Below are 18,711 nucleotides of genomic sequence, written 5' to 3'. Positions count from 1 at the left end.
CGGTCAGGTGATTTTTATCCATCGACCGGTCCATTACGTCACTGAAATGCTCGCGCATATTTCAATTCCTCGTTTCACCATGAAGGATGCGAGAGCCGCAACGGCACGGCACAGCGGGGAAGGAATTCACCAAAAATGTTGTGAAGAAAGAAAGAAAGAAGGAAGGAAAGAAATAAAATGGCGTCGTAATTAGATTTGCCTGGCAGGTGAGTTGCCTTTTCTTCTATCCATTTTGACTTTTCAGACGGTCCAAACAGGACACAACAACAGACGAAAATAAAAAGAAGAATCAAAAAAGAATAAGATTGCGTGAAGAACAATCACGGAGCTGGCGGGCAACTCGGGCGCAACAGCAACTCGGTCTAGAGTAGAGTAAACCCAAAAAGTAGAATGAAGGCCAGCCTGGCCAGCGCCATTCCCAAAATACTTCAAAACAACAACAACAAAAAAAAAGGCCAGCATCTAATACAAATAATTTAAAAATAGAATAAAACAAAAAAAGATCCAATCAAGAAGACTCCGAAATGGTCACGACGGCGATGACTCTGCAACATCTGCACAGCAGCGGTTTGGCGCGAAAATTTAAAAACTCGTAATTGAAGCGACTCGGCGTTGATCGCGCACTTTGCCGACCACTTTCTTTTCGCGGTAGTAGGTGCACAAACACCAGAATGGCTGACGAACAGTTGAAAAAGACGAAATAAATTCCATCGGAGACAATGCGCCAGAGTGGAGCGCACAGGGAAGTAGGTTACATTGACGGTCTCGCGCGCCTTGGCAGATAGATTACCGTTAAAGTGATCTGGAGGGGCCCCCCTTAAACAGCCTCACTCATTCAACGTATGCCCTAGTTGCTATAGTCGGGGAGGAGACTTCTTCTTCCTCATCACCAGCAGCAACTTGTGTAATAGTAATCATAATAATTCTACAGCACTCTGCCGGGTCTCTTTTCTTTCTTCTCTAGCTGCGATGTGCGCCCGTCGTAAGAGTGCAAAGCAGCAGGAGGAGCCCAGGAGAAGAAGATTACACAATGATTATTGTGTATTGTACGTAGCACTCGTTTCTTTTTCTTTTCTTTTCTTCCCTGCAGGACTGTGACTGGGTTCATTCCTGACGTGTTAGAAAGCTTGGCAAGGCAGCAGCAGCAGGGTTCGTCCTCAATTTCCCAGAGTCCTAATGAGTTGGTCGGGACACGGCCCAGCAGCCGCGCAGTGAACTTTGATTTTTGCCTTTTTTTGGTGGTGCCAGGGCCATTGGCAAATCAAGGGCTTGACGTTCAACCCATGTTGAACTCGGGTCATTCCGGCTGATGCGATGTCTAATTCACTACTCGCTCAACTCCTCCTTCGCCAGTCTACTGTAAATAGTCGGCCGGGCACACGAGACAACACCAACAGCCCGAAAGGGGCAAAAGCGAAGACTCCCTGAATTACGATCGTCGGTCGGAATGGGCTATGCGGTTGATTGCCATCGGTTCATCGACAAATGGCCAAATTTGGAAGGAGAGATAAATAGAAAAATAAAAACAAAAAAGCAAAAGAATTTTAGAGGGGGGCTGATAATCAATCAAGATGAATAACGTCCAACTCTTTTAATTTTTCTTTTGTTTTTGTTTTTTTAAGAAGAAGAAGAAGAAGAGAATAAAAAGGGAAGAACTCCCAAGATGGGGCTGCTGCTCCTAGTAAAGCAAATGACGTATGTATAGAAGCTTTGGCTCCATTCGCCACTCACAAATTTGTTGGAAGGTCAAGACTGAAGAAATTCAATTACTTGAAATTTCCTTTTTGTTCTTTTCTTTTCTTTTTGGATATATGTTTCGCCAGGGTTCCTCCACCTTGGTTTTTTCTTCTTCCTCCCTTTTTTCTTGTTAATGACGAGTACGCCATTGCCGCCAGGTACGAAGCAGATATTATTTAGACAATGCACAACACGTTGGAGTCGTTGGACGTGCAACACACACAGTGGACTGGACAACATTTCGGCCATAGAAAATAGAGCGGCCGGCCTTGAAAACCCTTCAATCCATTTCTGTATTCGGATTCTTTAGCCTTTTTTTTTATCTTCAACCTCATCAGCTCCTCATCCAAACAGTCACGCAGACCCTCCTCCTTTTTAACTGAGGGACACACTGCGCTATATCCCAGCCAAATAATTTGCACATCTTTCGGGGAGGGAGGGATTTTTTAATATTCTAAAAAGATAACAGACATTTAGCAACGCATCCCATGTACGTTTCGTCCAGGAATGTTGAATTACCTTGGCCCCCCACCGTTTTGTGCGCACTTTAGAATGTTATAGTTTTTCAAATATTTTTTGTTAAAAAAAAAAAGGATCTTTTCTACGTGGTTGCATAAGACGGGGATTGCGCGTATTTCCCCCGTGGGTGATGGAGTAAAGAAAGAAGATGAAGAGGTCCGGGTCGTAGATCATTTCTGTGCCTCAGAGCGAGGACGTTGGTCCAGCGCTAATCTCATTCGTATTATGATAAGAATCGCATTCCAAAGATTGGCCAAAAGAAAAAAGAAATAAAGAAAAATCTCTGTGATTCACTATGGGTTCTTGGCTATGAATAGGGGAGACGGGCCCGTGGTTTGATCGGATTTAATCCAAGACCATGACGAGATATGAAGGGCAGATGGCCTTTACAAGGAAGGAATAAATAGGGGCGCGGTTAGGTCATTTTCTTCTTCTGATAAATGGGCAAGAAAGAAAAAGAGAGAAAGAATGACGACCCACAAGACTTTTCCCTACATCTGCGAGACTATGGCGAGGAGGATGATGATTTTCTTGCTGGTTGCCATTCAGCTTCTCCGCCATTAGACAACTCAAATGGAACGCCAACAAATAACCAAACAGGCGGAAAGGGAGGAGAGCCAACCACACACAACCTCATTGATGCATTCGAATACTTGTAACCTTTCGTCTCTCTCTCGTCCAAGATCTTCCATTCTTCGAGGTATTTATAATACACAATGATCGGAATATATATCTACAGCTAGAGAGAATTCCATCGATGTATACGACATGTACGCACGCCTCTGCTGCTGCTGGCAGGCAAGAACGATGGCCCAGCAAAAGCAATAACATCATTTCTCAAAAGGAAAGATAGATGGAAAGATAGAGCCAAAGAATTCAATAAGAAGAAGAAAAAAGGTTGGGCCATAAAAATGGAAGGAAATGTAATAATCAGAAAAAGAAAAAAAGATGCTCGGACTCTTTTATTTTTAGAAAAAATGAGATATTCGGTCATTTCAGAGAAATGAAAACAAAAAAAGGGAACCGGAACCCAAAAGAATGCAATGATATTACAGGATGATGGAACATTTCTTTTTTGCGCCACAAAAACCAGGTTGCGCCATATAGTAGATATCCGTATCATCATTCAAAATCAACGATTATTATGGCAAAAGTTCCATGCGAAAATGCACGGCAATTGAGCGAGCTCTCAATTATTATGAAAACGATGCGGCAACTTCTTCTTCTTCTTCCACCCACATCATTTAGTTTTTCTGGGCCGTTTTTGTGTTGGTCTCCGGAGAGACGAGAGACTCTTTCGGTATAGTTAGAGCCATGAAGTTGCCCAGGTTCTCGTGAGGAGACTGAATAACAAGCGCCGCAACGCACTTAGATAATGATAGGTTCGGAGAAGAAGAAGAAGAAGAAGAAGATGATAGCAGCCGGAGCAGGAGCAGCACACACACCACCGTCTTCTTCAAAGTGCTGGAAGAAAAAAGCTCGATTTGGAAATCCAGCCGAAATGTTGTCCTCTCATTAGTAAACGGCAAAAGAAGAAGAAGAAGAGTTTCAAAAGGATTCTCTAGCGCGAGACGACGAGTGCAATAGGCCTAAAAGATAATGAGGCGTTCGGCATGCACAAGACGTCGAGCCTCCCCAAAGTCCATTGAGACTGGGGCAAACGAGAGATCCCACCTTTACCTTTACCTGTCTCTCTCTCTTTCTCTCTCTACGCAAGAAATAAAAGGGCCCGTGTAATTTATGCACTTGCCGTTTTCGCTACGGGATTCTTATCGGCGAGTTCTTCTCTTTCGCCCGGCAGCCATCGCATACCTTGACGACGTTTGACCCGACCACCATTCAAGAACCTACACACACACACACACACACCAAATGGTCAAAGAAGAAGATGAAAGGAGGAGGATGCTGCTCGAGCCGAGATGACCGTTAGCCTCTATAATCCCATTTGACTATTTTGACTCTCGTCCTTTTTTTTCGAGCCTTCACGCGAGAAGATTTTTTTCTTTTTCTTTTTCCTGGCCGATCGCCGGTTCGATCGCACGGGCTTTTATTTTTATTTTATTTTTTTTTTTAAATCCCGGCGACGACATTGAAACCAAATGAAATTCGAGAAAGGGAGAGAAAGGAGAGGCCAACAACAACGGACAATGAAATCCATCACAGTCAAAAACGTAAGAAGCTTCGCGCGTCACAACACCGACACGGATTGGCTGCTGCTGACTCGGCGGACGTAATAATGAGCGGTGAGAACAAGAAACAAAATTTCCCTACTCATTTCTTTGGCACTTGTTTCTTTTTTTCTGTTTGCTGTGGCTCGAATAATTGCCTTGCCATCTCTCAGAAAAAGAAGAAAAAAGAGGTAAGAGGATTGTTTGAACTGGGGCGCCAACGGCAATTCGGATTCAACTTGCCAAATGGAGAGGAACGAATTCCTCAATACAATAAGAGCCCATTTCTTCTTCCATTTTTCTTTTAGCGTAACAACTAACGACACGTATACAACGTTGTTTTGTTGTTCACTTTGAAAAATATGCGCCTGGTCATCGCGGGGTAAAGACGTCCGGCGCTTCGCCCGTCATCAAATTGTGAATTCAACATTCGCCAATTGACGATTTCTCGATGCATTATGCAAACAATATTTTCCGTCCCGTTTTTTTACTGACGAGTGGAATCTCTCCGAATTGCGCCTGCAAATTCTTTTTCTTTCTTTTTCTACAAGGCGCTGAGTCGCACAAGAGAGAATGGCGCATTCCTAACTGCGCGTACGTCAAGTCTTTGCTGAATCATAAATCAGCTGTCGTCTCCTCGGCTTTTATCAGCTCATCTTTCTCGGCGGACAGTCAGAGGCAACCGGTGGCCGTCCAAACTCTTTCGCACAAAGCTGCACCTTGTGATTACAGTGTCGGGGGGGACCTACACTAAACAACTGGGCAAGGCCGGGTCGGAGAGGAACGTTTAAACTAACATAAATAACGGGCCGATCAAGAGGGGAAAATAAAAAAAGAGGCCAAACATAATTTTGTCTTTTAGCAGCAGCAACAGCAGCATCGCATATGTAAGAATGGCCACTCGAAACAATCAGAATAAGAAAAAGAATAGTATTTATAGTGGCCTGTTCTTTTAATGGGCAAAGGTATCTAATGAGAAGAAGGACGACGGCAACAAACGAGATGATTGGACCACAGCCGAACCTTCGGCTATTCTTTGAATGGCATTTTTCTGTATAGACTTTATCTCATCGCCTCTTTCTACCAGCTATAGAGAGAAAAGAGTAATTATTACTAATCTTTATTTTTTGGAAAAAAAAAGGTCCAAACTTCAAACTACCGCGGTCGTTCGATTAGCGCTGGCCCATTACGTGAGCGTCTCAAACAAACTCTCATAACCGTTATTACTTTTTTTGTTTCTTTCCAGCATTTTTCTAAATTCAATTCGTTTCGAGAAGAAGAAGAAGAGAACGGCCAGCGAAAGAGCGCGCGGACTTTCAGCTTATTATTAGTGGCTATTAGGCGATCATGACCAGCTAGACCCTTTTATTTTCTGAGGAGAAGAAAATCACACAACCCGCGGACTTGGCCGGCAAATAAACGAAACTGTTTTCAAAACGAAAAGCACAAAAAACTATCGTGCGAAAAAATAAATCTACAGCGGCGGCGGCGGCGGCAGCCGCCCCTCCCCTGGCGCCAGTTGCGTTGTTGTTGTTGTTTTTTGTTTTTCGCCGTGGCCTCAACTGAAAAGAAACCCACCAAGATGTTGCGACCAGCCAACGAACAGCCAGTCGCCCAACAGCGCCCCAACAACTTTTGAATGGTCAGACGGGCTAAACCAAAAAAAATCAGCTCCGAGCGTCTAGTCATATCGAACGCACACACGGAAAGTGGCAACCGAATTTACAGTAAATCTTTTTTCCCGCTCTCACCTTTTTCCACTCTTCATCATCTTCAAGAAAAAGAGAGAAGCAGTTGGACTGGAATCTCCCGAAAAATTAAAAAAATAAAAAAACCAAGTTGGAGCCAATCACGCAGTGCTCAGTCGAGCCGAGGTCTAACCAAATTACCCGAGGAAGCACACGCTGATTATTTGCTATTGCTCCCGTTCGTCCATCGCTCGTCCTTGTTCCTCACTCTCTACAGCTTCTCTCTCTCTCTCATTCTCTTTCGAGTCTCTTGTACGTGTCTGTCTGTCTCTTGCATGTCGTGCCTCAAGCTACGCATATCTCAGTGGGGGTTATCGCGTGCTGCCTTCCAGCATCGTCGTCCTCTCTTCAGTTTCTTTCTTTTGGGTATGTTGGTCTCGGTTGTGCTCTTCGCTACGCAACATCCCCCCCTGAGTCGCTATTCAAAACTTCTTCTTCTTCTTCTTCGTCTTCTTTAGTTGCTCTTGCACACGAAAGGATAAAGAATAGGCCCCTTCTTCTTTCGAGAAGAAAACCAAACGAGAAACAAGAAGAAGAAGAAGAAGAGAAATGCCAACGCCTTTTCCACCTTATAGAGGGAAATCTCTCGCGGCGCCGTTGCGCTCGTCACACACACCAAAATCCCGCGGCTTCTACTACATCGGCCAACAGGCGAAAAAGACGACAGGCCGGCCGACCAGCCGGTAGGCAACGCTGCATCAAACTGGATTGGCTTCCACGTCATTAGACACAGACCCACTAGAAAAATGAAAGAAAAAAACAAAAAGAAAAAAAAAACGTGCGGTACAGAAACCCACCACCTTCGGAGGCTGCGATAGAATCACGTAGCCGCTGTACGCCCGATCGCCCGAGTCCCGATCGTATCCTCTTTTTCCTTACACAAGGGAGGAATGCAAGGTCGTGTGCAAGATGACGTCTCCAAGATGAAAAGATTACAACCAAAACATCGAAAGAAAAAGAAGAAGAAGAGTACCGACCGAAAAAAAGTCACTCGGTCACGAACTCGGAATGTCAATGCAAATATCCGGGCTCTTATATTTTTACCCAACAAGTTGGAAGGCTCTTGCTCTTTTGGTTAGAGGGGAAAAAAAGGAAAAAAGAAAGAAAGTCTGAGAGGACCGCAGAGGACAAGCAACGACCGTATGAATACGAATGCGTGTAGTATCAAAAAGAAAAAGATCATTTATCATCTTCCGAGAGAGAGAGATGAGGAAGAAAAAAGTCAAACGAATTATTTCGACCCCGAGGAGGAGGTCGTCATTCTTCACAACAAAGTCCCCGCACATAATTTTTTCTTCCCCAAAAAATGTTTGACAAGTTTTAAAATAAGCACTTGACCGTGCAACGGTCGAACAAGGTAATACGGGCAGTTGCATCAGCTAAAAGTGTGGTGAAATAACAGCTGGAGAAACTGGTTGCAGCTGATTGCATCGATCCAACTGCAGCAGCAATGCAACACTAAGAGTGTCACCATCCAGCAGCAGTAGCATTTGTGTAATGTACAAGACCGTGATGATGGCAGCCGGTAATAATAGCACACATACGTACATAGACTCCGGCATCTATTAATTTCGATCGCCGTGACGAGTGAATGGCGGAGGGGAAAAGAGAAATGGAATGTGTCGGTCCGTCCGTGTTTTCCTGCTCGATTCCTTTTGAACCTTTTGGTGTAATCAACGGACGCATTCTCCCATGCGCGATTCAACGCGCTCGACCGGTCCAGCATCTCAATGAATCCCAAGAATAACCTCGCACGCGCATGAATGAACGCTCAACCATTCCACCTGGCCATCACCAAAAAGTTTTATCCTCTTTTCTTTTTTTTTAATTTTCTATTTTTTGATATTTCGACCTCGGGATTTTTGTTGAAGGAAAATTCCAATTTCCTTTCGGCCCCTACTGCGTCGTCCATACGGTGCACAAATCAAAATGCTGCCGTAGCTGCTGGGCTCTGCAACGGGGGGAAAAAAAGAGACAAGCCCCGGCCGTACAACACACAGGTGCGACTCACCTCACGGGTTGAACGCGCTTTTTTATGAACCAGAAGAAGAAGAAGTTGCACGCCCCAAATCGGGAGGAGCTGCTGCTGGCCCCTGCTGCTTCCATACTGTATTTTTTTAAGAGATGTATACCACACAGCGAGAGAGGAGGCAGACGGACATGTCTGGGAGTGTGTGTGTGTTATATATTGGGAAAGCGCGTGAATATTATTACAGCAACAACTCCCTTCTTCTTGCCTTTTCATTCCGAAATAATGATGATGATGATATTCGTATTTGAATTAGAATTCGGCGGCTACAACCGTCCATCCGTCCGTCCGTCCGTCCATCTCAGCGACGTTTCAGAGGGGGAAGAAAACCAAAAAAAAAAGAGCCAAAAAGAACAAGTCGGCACATCATCCACTCTCTCTAGCTCTTTCATTCCGTCTCTCGCTCACGTATGCATATATATGCTAAACAAATCATACATGTATAAAAATGTTATCTTTCTCTTTGGATCTGTTTGATCCATCCCCTCCAAACTCTGTTCTTTGCATATACAGCTGTGACTGCATTATATTGAAAGATCGACCTTCGCCGGCCGGCCCCAAACTTTCCTTCGAATTTCTTATCTCTTCTCTCTCTCTTTCTATCCGAAGATAAAAGGAAAAGGGAAAAATATAAAAAAACGAACAAATAAAAAACAAGAGGAAAGCATTTAAAATCTATCGATAGCTAAACACTGCCACCGACTACTGTATAATGCAATACATATCCCCCCCCCCTCCCTATGAAAATGTTAAATCGCGGTGTGTTTCTTGTCGACGAGGGGGGCTCTCTCTCCTGTCTCTCTGCGATTGCGTGAACGAACATCAAACGAAGAAGAAGAAGACGAAGAAGAAGAAGAAGAGAATACATGTATAGAATCTAATATACATGTGGAAAGGGAGGAGAAGGAATTGAATATTTAGCAAGGCAAAGATTGGATGGAGGAGTTTTTCGAGGCAAGAGCTCCAGCGCCAGCAGTGCTGATGGGAATATGAAAGGAAATCTCATCTTGACGGACAGCTAAATAAATATCCATGACTCGAGAGAAGATGAGAAAAAATAAGAAGAAGAAAAGGAATCAAAATGGGGGGGGGGATGGCAGGTTGATGATGGCGTCCGAATTCCATCAGCGACATCAGCGCCTGTCACAAGAGAGGCCAACCCGAAAAATAACGAAAAAATACTCTTTTCTGTACCTCGTTCGTTATTATTTACAGTCACGGCAGAGCTGTCGGGACTGCACACACACACACGTGAAACGCTGTGCGTATCGTATACGCAAGACGCGCTCACGAGGAAAGGAATAAAGAAAAAAAAGGATTTCAGTTGAGTAACAGAGTGAGCGGGCGACAGGTCATCGGCATTCCAACGGGCCAAGAGAGAAAATGGGTTCCATCGAGGTATCCCTTTAGCTTTCTTCCTGCACGCGCCACAACCCAGCACGAGAGAGAGAGAGAAACAACTAATTTCTCCATTAAAGGACGTCAATTTGTTTCGGCCCCAACTTGGCTCTCTCCTCTCCTTGTGTTTCGGGTGGATTCAGACCAACTGTGGGGGCTCTTCCTTCCACCTAGCTATATTTGGTCGATTCCAATCTCTTTGGGGATTCTTCGGATTTCGTTTCTTGTGAATGGAAAAGCGCGTTTCCTTCTTCTATTCTTCTTTCTTTCTCTCTTCCTTCCAATCCATCGGACAAATGAACTGCTGGCTGAGCAATGAATCCACCAAGATGGTGAAAAAGCCCAACCATCTTTTTAGGAGATGAGAGTCTTTATTTATCGTTGGGGCGCTTTCGATATTCCCATCGGCCCCATTCCGGTCCCCTCCCTCCCATCACTATACCATCCGTTTCGCCAAACAAACATTAACATTCACGAGAATGTGTTTTTTTATTCCATTGAGGAAAACCTCATTCCGCACACGTCCGAGGCGCTACGCAATAACATTACGGTACTCACTAGATGCGCGTGAAAGGTGTAAAATATACTTGAACGCTAAAATCTATTCATTTTGCGGCATTCGGTGGTGGAGGAAGGGAAGGGAACCGAGACGGAGAAATAAAAATAAATCAACGCCAATCCTGTTTGTTTACTCGATCGGTTCCACCTCCTCCTCCTACCTTCTTTTGGGTGAAAGGTCTTTCAATAATAAACAAGTCAATGGACTGCTGGGGGAAAACAAAAAAGAAAAAGCTGTTTCTCTTTCTCCGGCAGTTTTGAAAATGCCAAGCGGAAGTTGCGCACTCCTGCCAGCCGAAAGATTAAAAACAAGGTGCGTAAATACTCGTTTGCGCTGTTTTGACCTTTTGGGGTTTCCCCCCTTCTTTTTTATTTGACCTATGCGCGTAACATTTGAGTGGAAAACGTCTGTCCATAAAGAGACTTGAAAGAAAGATATTTTAGACTAAAAATAAAAAGGTTATTCCGGGGGAGCCGTGTGCGGATGTGGAAACATTTCCTTAGAAAAGAAAAAAAGGGTGTGGCTTAACACAAGAAAAAAATGTTTTGGCGCGCGCCGCACTAGACACGCAACTCTCGAATCCCGCACGATTTCCTCTCCATCTCGACGCAAAAGCGGCAGCACACGAACGTTGAGTATGACAAGACGATCGAGCATCCGGAACCATTTGAATTTTTATCGATTCCCGCCATTCAAGAAAAAAAATTTCTTCTTTTTCTTTCCTTTTGAAATGTTTGAGATTTTTAAATGACCCGCGCATACCAGTTTTAAAGAGGAGAGTCGGTACCGAAACGAGGGAGGGGATTCAAGGGGGTGGGCAAGGAATAATTACAAGAACGAAACGCACCAATTAAAAATAGAGGGGGAAAGTTCCAACAACAGACAACCCCAAACATATTTCTTCCTCAAAAAATAAAACGAAACCAAATTTTGTTTTTTTTTCCGTGAAGAGAGAGAAAAGACCCTCCATCAAGAAATAGTCGGCGATAAATTTCCTGACGGTGATTTTCATAATATGACCCTTCCATGTTTTATGGTCTGTCCCGGCTTATTCTATTCTTCTTCTTCTTCCCCTTTTTTTCTTAGCATCTTACCACTTTGCCCTCCGCTGCAAAGACTGTTTGGCTGCTGCCTATAGACCGGCGCATTCAACAAACAACAAATTTCCAAAGAAAAGAAAGAAGAAGAAGAAGAAAAAAAGTCTCGACATGTTTTGAAACTGGCGCTTACACAATGTTCGCAAAGGCGGACGCAGACTAACCAGAAAAACCAAAGAAGAAAAAAAAAGGAATGAAATATATTTGGTGAATGGGGTAGGAGGTGTAGTTTGTTGATAAATCAAAAAAAAAAAAAAGAGAGAAACACTTGCGTGCTCATAGTCATCTATTCAACTGGGCTCCTCTTCTTGTGTGTTAACTGTTAACGAGGAGCCAACACAAGAACCAGAGAAAAAGAGAGAAAATGTTGTTTTACATCGGGGTTGACCGACAATTTTCTTTTTTCCTGGCGTCGTCGTCCCTTTTTCGCTCCGTTACATCAGAAACGTGTTTTCTCCTCTTTATTTCTTTCTTTCTTTTCCACCAGCAGCCGTGGGTCCCGAAAATGTGAACGTGTCAAACGGAGCCAAAGATGAACAAGAGGGGGAAAAGGGAAAACACGAACGGCAGATGATTAATGACCGCCGTGTCCACTTGAAAAATCGGGAAGACGCATTGCGCAACGCAGCATCAATGAACAAGCAAAGAGAAATTCACCCCCCGACTTTTTTTTATTCGAAACAAAAATTCAAAAAATGTTTTTAGTTTTTTTCGCGCTGCTGCGGCCAGAAAAAAAACTCGGCGGCGGTGGCGATGGGCAACAGACAAGAATTTTCTTCTTTGATTCTTTTTCTCTCTCTCTCGACTAATACACAACTCTCGTTCGCCTTCGGGAGAACGCGGTAAAAAAGAAGAAAAAAAAAAGGAAAGACCCTTGACCGGACCGTGGCCGGGCGGCGAGGAGTCATCAACCGAAAAGAAAATAAATAAATAAAAAACTTATTCTTCTTTTTCTTTAAAAAAAATAAAACCAACGGCTGCGCGAGCCGTTGTGTTGTTTTCTTCTTCTTCTTTGACTTTCTGTGTGTGGCGAGCCATCAGCACCACCAGCCAAGGCGAAAAAGGGCCAGCGCATCATCATATTTCCATCGATTGCTGATGGGCCAGTCAGCGACGATGGGCTCCGGCAATATTCTACCACCACCACCGACACAATACGACAGTCTAAGAGAGAAAAGCAAAAAGGCATTTTCGTTTCCTTTTAGCTGGCGGGGGCTCTTATTCACCGTGTGTGTCGGGACATTTTCCCGCCGGCTCATTCGCTTGTTGTTGTTGTTGCTGGAATTTTGTTGTAAAATAGTTTTCCCCCATTATTCTGGGAGGAAAAAATAATATCAAACTTGATTCCACCACCACCACCACCCCCGAATATTCAGATGGAAAAGAATCGCTGCGACGATCAAAATAAAACAAAAAGTGTCGAATCAGATTGAGCCGACAATTTCACGGTCACGCGAGGATGGACGTCACGACCTTTTCGAAATGGGTGACAAGATCGTGCAAGCAACAACAGCACAATGCTGCGCTGCGGCATTCAAATGTATTTGAAAAGGAAAAAGTGTCAACTTACCGTTACGTCAAAACACAAAAACTTTTCTTTCGAAAATCTTTTTCAAAACAAAATCCAGCGGGGCGCGGAGCGGCGGACCTGGGCTGTCGGTCCTCCGATGTAGGTTAATATGTAATCCACTGAACGGGTTCGGCCGAACAACAATTTAAAAAACAAAACACGGAAATTTCATTCAAAGGAAAAAAAAGGTCAACGATAACACTCGCCCGTGTGATCCATCGCCTCACAATCAGCGAGTCCTTCCGGTCCAGCGGCAAGTAAATCACGCGCGCGCGGAAATTTAAAAACTAAAAAATCACTTTCAAACGATACGCACGTTCCACTTGAATTTCAACACGACGGTTGTTAGCAAATCTTTTGCGTCCACACCACAAAATGAATGAACCAAAAAAGACACAAAAATTCTTCTTTTTTGGGTGGGAATGGAGGGACTCTACTTTGCAGCGTGTCCTCCGCACATGTGGACTGGCATTGCTCTGGCGAGTCTTGCGAGAGTGTACAACAGTTTGAGCCACAAAGTTTGAAGAAGTGAGCCCCCTCTCTTCTCTCTCTCTCTCTTCTCTCCTGCTGGCCCGCCGATGGGGCGTAGTAGGTAGGAGGAGGAGGAAGAAACTGGAAAAAGAAGAAGAAGAAGAAGAAAGGGGGAGGAGCGCAGCAGTTGCTGGTGGAAGAACTGGAAGACCATCGCGCCACCACTAACAGGGAACCAGAGGAATGAAAAGGTTGAATTTTTATTTGAATTTTTTTTGGCTGCTTGTTATAAGCAGGGCTCGCGCCGTACGGAAAAAATAAAGGAAAAATTTTAAAATTTCTTAAAATGAAATTCTATTTTCACATTTTCATTTGTGTGTTTTTTTCTTCTTCTTCTTTTCCAGCAACACGGAAGATGTTAAAAAGGAATGCCCCAAGACGGCGGTCCCTTGACTGGTCCTAGAGAGGAGGGGTATCAGGTCAGGAGGAGGGAAGCATCAACAGGCAAAGAAGAAGAAATATCAAAGCGGAAAGAGAAATGATCACTGGAAAATCCACTCTCGCGTAATGTACCAAGTACATTAAATATCTTGCTATATGAATGCTATCGGAGAAAATGAAACTGTCAGCTAATGGCTGGGAGAAGATGAGAAGAAACTAACGAACCCATTGAAATCACTCGAAATTAGGTTTTGAGTCATCGGGTTTGATTCAGGTTGAGCTGGTTCGCTCGGACCATCAGCTTTTTTGAAAGTTGAAAAAACAGAAAAAAGAACAGAAGAGCATTGGGTGCTGCATAATGGACACGCTCGGCTCTATATAAGATCTTCTCCGCCGTGTCCGTCTCACTCTGAGCGTTTGATCGATAGACGAAAATGAATTATTGTGTGTCCCCCCGTCCGTCCGTCTTTTTGTTTCCCCTCCATTTGGCCATTTGTCAATGAATTTATCGACGAGTCATCGCTGGATCAACCGGTTTCTTTCTTTTCTTTTTGGGGTTTTCTTCTTTTCTTTGCTTCATTTTCTACACAAAATTCTTACGAACACCCCGCAAAACGTGATAACAAACAAACGACACACACACACACACACAACAAGAAAATCGATTGTCTTTCGTTCTCCTTTATAGGACCGGAACGATAGACACCGAATAACTAATGGAAAACGCCTCGTAGATTTTGTTGTTTTTGTTTGAAATTTCATTGGAGATGAAATAGATTTCCAGGGAAATGGAGACAATAATATCTTTATTGACACGAGACGATCAGAGGCAGGAGCAGCTCGTTAACGAATTCCTCGACGGTGTCAGTTTGCCCGTGAAACGGGAAACGATAAAAAAAAAAAAAAACAAGGAATCCGAGGTTCGTTATTGCATCGCGTATACAACAAAGAGGTAAGATAGAGACGCAGATGGAATCAACCGATCAAACGGAAAACCTAACCCAGCCCATTATTATTCATCTGATATTCGTCAAAGAGCAACGGCGGCCAATTTCCATCTCCAATTGAAAACCTGCGTCGAATTTCTTGAGAAACTTTCAAATTTCACCGTCACATTTTCAATTTGGAAATCGTCTTTTCAATTCTTCCCAGGGATCCAAGTAAACCTTTAAAGACAAATTTTTTTCTTCTTTTATTTGGATCAAAAGTCCCCACAGAACCCGAGGATAAGAAAACAACAAAGAGAAGCTTTTCTCTCTTGATGGCAATCGAAACCAAAAAAAAAATTTTGGCTGCCGTTGGAGGGGGGCAAAAACATTTATCTTGGCAACCCCCAAATAGAAACGCGCAGCGGAGCGAAAGAAAAAATAAAATAAGAAAAGGTCCACCTTCTTCTTGTTCTTCTTCCCCCCTCAACAATCCGACAGTTCCAGCAGGTCAAACACATCGCCAAAAAGAATTCGAAAAAAAAAGACAAGAGAGGAAGGAAGCTCGAGGCCATTTTAGCGACACATCAAAAAGAAAAAGGGTGGAAACAGACCCTTTATTATTGAATATTTCTCGACTGCCAAACATTCCTCGACATCTCTCAAGTTTCGCCTGAGATTTCCTGATTTTGTTTTTTTCCCATCCTTGGGAAACCCGAGACGCGCCCATTTGCGGCCATCACGACTTCCATCCAGCTTGATACTCTATTCCACCTGTCCGTCTTTCTTGATTCACCAGAAGCAAAAGTCATCTTCATCGACCAGGTTGTGTCCACCCCTCGGAATAATATCCCCCCCAACAGCAGCCTGGGATTTATGGTAAGTTGGATGACACATAAAATATATGCTGGGAAGTCGACCAACGAGATTGAATTACACTCTCCCAACAGACGGTAGGCTTCTCTCTATGATGTATTAAGAGGTGTGTCTCTCTCTCTCTCTCCTGTATAGTAGCAACAAATGTCATTCCTTCCTTCTTTATGATATCGTCGATGGGGGGGGAGACAATCCTCCCCCTCATCTCTCCTTGTGGCTGTCCCCTCAACCATCAAAGAGAAGAAAAAACAAAAGAAAAACTCTCGGGGCAGAACCGGCCGGCCGTCAAGTGAAGGAGCTCCCAAGGCGCCAATTTCATGTGCGTGTGATTCCGTCCCATTTCTATACACGTTCGTACGAGTGTGTGTCAAGTAGAGAAGAAGAAGAAGAAGAAGAAGAGAGAGGCAATATTTAGATATGGTTTATGACCAGACCCTTAGCAAGAGCTCCTCGAGCGCTAAAGCCAAGAGTTTCCGATGCAACGGACACGGCAGAACGTGACAACCGACTTAACGTGCCGGAGTAAAGAGAGAGAGAAAGGCGCAACAAACAATGTGTGTATACACGTAAGACTCCAAAACACTCGGTATCTTTATTTTTTTTTTTTTTTTCGCTTCTTTCTTCTTACACAAGATTTTACGACGGTAGCAGCGCACCAGACAGAAAAAAAAAAGGCAGAGGCCTCTTGTTTTTATATATTTTCGGGTAAGGTGAGACACCCATAATCAACGCAGCTGTCCACAATTTTTTCTTCTTTCTTTCTTTATTCTTGAAAGAAAAAAGAAAAAGCTGGCAACAACAACGAGTCCCTTTCCTTTTATTATTCTTTTTCTTAAAATATATATATATATATTCCATTCTTCTCTTTCTCCCTTTTTATCTTTTTTGATGCTTTATGACTTTTTGGAAAATTTGAATTTTCTCTCCAGGTTTTTTTTTTTTTTTTTCGAGCCGTTTGTTGTGTCAGGTAGATCTGCGCCGGTGTCGAGAGCTTCTTTCTTTCTTTTAAAAAAAGAAAGAAATTTAATAAAAATAAAGAACTTTGTGTAACTGGTGAAAAGAAACACGTATTTCCTGGATGGCTGGAAGTCGTATATAATACAGCACTACCAGTTCCAACATTAACATTAAACATCAGGAAGAAGAAGACGAATAAGAATCCGTCGTGTGTCTCAGCGTGTGTTCGGTACCGACCCTAGGGGGTGGATGGGGGGAAAAAAAGACGGGTCCATCGGGACCAGCCCGCGGACGGACCACCATATATATATGTTGCGCATCCAACCCCCCCCCCACCTATGACGACGTCAAATTCAATTCTCGTCCTACTTTGTGTTTTTATCCCGACCCGATCAATTCCACTTGACGAAGGATGGCATGCGCCGAGAAATCTTCCTCTCCCGGGGGGCCCGGTCTGTGTGTAGACAACCAACAACATCAACAACATGCAAACAACAACAGGCAACAACGTCTACATCACAGTTTGAAAGAGCGATGAAATAGGAAATAGCCAGCGTTGTAAACTCTTTAGAAACCAATATCTTGCTCTTGACTGGCCAACAGTCCGAGAGAGACCGAGAGCAATAAAATAATCATATATATTCCTCTTTTCGTCTTGTGTTCACGAGAAACAACAGGCAAACACACACAAAACAATGAAGTACGTAGTAGCTCAGTGCCAATAAAACAAAAAAGATTTGAAGAAGAAGAAGAAAAAATCCCAGACGGTCATCATTTCGTCCATCGACTACAAGCAACTGCTGTGTTAGCGTTATAAATGTAGTTCCTACTGGTCACTACACCAATCTGTCATCATCATCATCGGCCAACGAAAAGTATGACGAGCCGGGAGACGACGACAACGTCAACTCACTCGGGACAAACCGAAAAAGAGAGAAATGGTCCGTTTCCATTTGGCTACTCCCATGTGTGTGTGACTCTGTGAAGGGGAAAAATGATATAACCGTTTTGCCCCTGCATTTTGTTGTTTTTGTTTGGGACTTGTGTGGGCTCATTTCCTTTTACACAAGTCACGTTCCAGCAGCAGCGTAAATCTATACACGGGCAAGACAAAACGGACGGAGTGAGGAGGAGCGAAAAGAGACGGAATAACCCAAACTTTTCGGCGGCTACCGAAAAAGACGACACGCACCAAACTCAAATAAACGACGACGACCGACGACCCCAAGAGAGAAAGAGAGAGAACAAAAAGGAATAAAGAAACGCAGTAGCAGCAACAGCTAAAAGCCCCCAACGTTCCCTGTCAACTCTCGTCTCGACTCATTACTTATTCCGATCTCGCGGCCGTGTTATTACGAAACGCGGGCGGCCCATCAGCCAGAGATAGGCACTAATCCGACAAATCAAAAAGGACAAATGGACGATGGAACCAACAAACAAAAAAAAAAAACAAAAAATAAAAACATTCCGACCTGGAAATTTTCACGTTAGAAACGGAATAAAAGTCCCAGGTGTCGTTTTGTTTCTTTTTCTTCTGTGTTGTGTGTCCCATTCAATCCACAGTCGGTCGAAACGTGACTCATCGTATAAATTCTCATTCAAACTCGGCAGGAATGTTTTTTTTTTCTCAGTTCGGGAAGCCAATCGATGTATACGACAAATTTTCTGGTCTAATTTACGAACAGCCAGAGAACGATTCCGGGAATTCTCACGCTGTTATCCAATTAAAGAAGAAGCGCTGATTGAATTTATGGCCAGATATTACAGTCGATACTCCACGTCTATACGTAATCGGACGCTGTTGGCACAGACACACACACACACAGCGCGGCACCTCATTTCTTCTGTCGAGCGACGAATTGGGAACAACGAACCAACTGCGGGAGAGATGGGCGGCTGTGTCCGGCTCCAAGAGGCTGTGCGTCTAGCGATCCTTAAAGAAAAGAAAAACTCATACACGTAGTATAAACTACTACAATAGTATACTACGTGTATAACAACCATAGTATATTTCTCGACGGCCCGGTCATAAATGAAAAAATTAAAAAAAAAAAAAAAGAAAAAGAAAGAAAAAGAAAGAACCGTTGTTCGTTTGGTCTACTTTCACGTTTTGAAAATAGACGCGGGACGAGGCCAAACTGGGTTTAATAATCTGGATCATCCATAACCCTGTTGTTGTTGGAAATGTTTCTCCTCTTATAAATATGCATGTGAA

General features: G+C 43.6%; 1 protein-coding gene across 2 annotated transcripts in view; it reads right to left on the bottom strand.

The window, feature by feature from the left end:
* LOC124188840 overlaps positions 1 to 18,711 on the bottom strand; it is a 64,858-nt gene that overhangs the window by 28,245 nt on the left and 17,902 nt on the right. Inside the window, exon 1 of one of the 2 annotated variants that reach the window (XM_046581741.1) lies at positions 12,826 to 13,315. The exons of the other annotated variant lie outside the window; for it this stretch is intronic. The gene's annotated coding sequence lies outside the window, so the exon portion shown is untranslated. Of the gene's footprint in view, positions 1 to 12,825; positions 13,316 to 18,711 lie in introns of those variants that run through there. 2 annotated transcript variants of the gene reach the window in all.

This window comes from Daphnia pulex, chromosome 2 (assembly GCF_021134715.1).
Source record: "Daphnia pulex isolate KAP4 chromosome 2, ASM2113471v1".
Taxonomy (NCBI): domain Eukaryota; kingdom Metazoa; phylum Arthropoda; class Branchiopoda; order Diplostraca; family Daphniidae; genus Daphnia; species Daphnia pulex.
The sequence above is the reverse complement of the archived record's forward strand: the minus strand, read 5'-3'. Positions and strand labels throughout refer to the sequence as shown.